A 2747-nucleotide genomic window follows, 5' to 3' on the forward strand; every position below is an offset into this window, starting at 1 on the left:
AGGGAGCTGGGAAAGGGGCTCAGCCTGGAGAAAAGGAGGCTCAGGGGGCCCTTCTGGCTCTGCACAAGTCCCTGCCAGGAGGGGACAGCCGGGGGATCGGGCTCTGCTGCCAGGAACAGGGACAGGAGGAGAGGGAACGGCCTCAGGCTGGGCCAGGGGAGGTTTAGATTGGGTATCAGGAAAAATTTCTTCACCCAAAGGGTTGTCAGGCACTGGAACAGGCTGCCTGGGAAAGTGGTGGAATCACCACTCCTGGAAGTGTTGAAAACACATGGATGGGTCACCTGGGGATACAGTTCAGTGATGAAAATGGTAGCGCTGCGTTAATTGGTCTTTTCCAATCTTGACAATTCCACGAGTCCGTAATTCCAAGATGTGTCACTTCAGATAAAAGGTTTGCAGGGAAGAAAACACCCTTACTGATGTCATGAAGTTATTGTGTGGCGTTTGTGAAGAACTCCAACCAGGAACTATTCCTTAAGATAAAACTTTAATGTAAGAGGCTTAACAACCTTTCTCAATAAACCACATAACAGATACCAGAGCACAGACAGTGTTGTGCACCTTGTGCATTCTCAACCATCACCATTGCAGACAGGGTGTTCCAGAAACTGCTACCACAGAGAAAACCCTCACAGCACCCAACTCCAATAACCATCTGTGGTTTGAAAAACATCTAACAACCTCACAGGCTTGTGTTTTTAAAGACAGTATATGCTCTAAAAAGTGCTTGGTTAGCTTAAACTCTTCTGTAACAAAAAGAACAGGAAACAATCTCTCCTCCACTGAAAGGATATACCCAAAGAAATAAGAAGCACCTTTATTTTTCCTAAAACAGCCTGTTCTGTGTAAGACTGTGCAGGACCTCTGTCACTTCAGCACCCTGCAGTTTTTTTACAAAATAATCTTAAATCACCAGCACCTCTAGTGATGTTGAGCTTCCATTTTATAAGAGCAGGTGGAGCTTAAAATGGTGCTTAGGCAGGTCTCTGGTAATGAAAACTAAATTGTTTGCAGTGATGGAGGGGATGTCTCAGTGTAACCTCATTGTTTTATGTGGTTTCTTTTCTCTGGTTGGTTTTCTGTGTTTTGTGTGCTGAAGTTGCTCTCTTACTCCATGCTCTTGTTTTTTATGTATGTGTGTATGTTAGGTCTGGTACTGTTGCATACTTCTGTTAGTATGTGTGAAATTGATTATTTCTCTTTTCTTTCATTCTGGCTATGCTTCCCTGTCTTTCTGTTGCATTTTTTTTTCTCGTGACACAGAATTAGCGCTTTTCCTAAAAGCACCTTTTAGCAGAGGACCTCCACAGGGAGATCCAGTACACTCAACCCAGTCAGGGAGAGACCTGTGGCAATCATGTACTGCTCCTTAAATTTTGCACCCAGTACAATGTATGGTTTCAAGTCAAGCAGCCTGCTGCCAGCACACACAAATTTGCTTTGCACGCTGTAATGCAACTTTTCCATAACCTAAGTGGTCGGCTTTTTATTCTTTAGTAGAAATGCATGTTTTGAAGTATAATGGACATGGTTGTATTTTAATTCATTGATTAATGATGAATGAAGCCACCTTTATCATCATTACATGAGTAGGACTACCAGGAAGAGTGATTAACCCAGTCTGCATGAGCCAAAGACTTTTTCCTACATCCCTTCCATGTTTAGCCCACTGCCAAAGAGTAATTTAGGTCGTAGTTACACTAGTAAGCAACTGCACCAGTTTACATGGAGGTTTTTTGGGGGGCTTGTTTCCCCTTTTTTTTTTTTTTGTTTTTAATTTTTAATTTTTTTTTTGCTTGGTTTGGTTTTTTGTTTGGGTTTTTGTGTGAAGTTTTTTGGTGTTTTTTTTGTCTAATTTGTTATCAAAATCTTAAACTGAATGGTAAATAAAGCCAGATTTCTTTGGTTAACTGAAATTGCTGCACTTCTGATGTAATCATTTGGGCTTGAATATGGAATTTTCTGCTCAGGAAAGATTGAAGTTTAGTTAGTCTTGTAAATGTCAAAAGCTGGCAAAGAAATTCTGTCTAAATGGGAGCATTAAATAACCCATACTTGCAGTCCAGACATGCCATGATTTATTTTACAATGTGTAAAACCAAGGAGATAATGGAGAGGAATCTCCCAGTAACAGCACATATTCAATGCTACCACCCTGGACAATGTACTCACCTGTGGCAGCAGATGCCTGCTGCCTTTGTCCCTGGCAAGGTTCTCCTTCAGGAATTTTGTTTTATCTCATCCACAATAAAGCTTAAAAAGACAATAAAAAGCCCAGCATGAACTCAGATTACAGGAAATAAATGTTCAGAGAAAGCACTAAAGTAAATGCACCAAAGCTATTTTCCATGCCACAGTTCTCCTCCCTCCAGTCAGGTCGGTGGCAGGAGTGACATGCCTCCTTTGTCCTCCTGGCTTCTCTGGTCTCCTGTCACAGAATCACAGAATATGCCACATTGGAGGAGACCCACAAGGATCCTTGAATGCAGCTCCTGACCCTGCATTCCCAAGAATCACACCATGTACCCAACAGCCTTGTCCAAATCCTTCTTGAGCTCTGTCAGCCTGGTGCAGGGACCACTTCCCTTGGGAGCTTTTTCCAGTACCCTAACACCCTGTGTGGGAAGAACCTTTTCCTGATATCCAACCTAAACCTCTCTGACACAGCTTCAGTCCATTCCCTGGGACCTGTCCCTGGTCACAGAGCAGAGATCGGTGCCTGTCCCTCCTCTTCCCCTCAGCAG

Source organism: Parus major, chromosome Z (genome assembly GCF_001522545.3).
Source record: "Parus major isolate Abel chromosome Z, Parus_major1.1, whole genome shotgun sequence".
NCBI lineage: Eukaryota > Metazoa > Chordata > Aves > Passeriformes > Paridae > Parus > Parus major.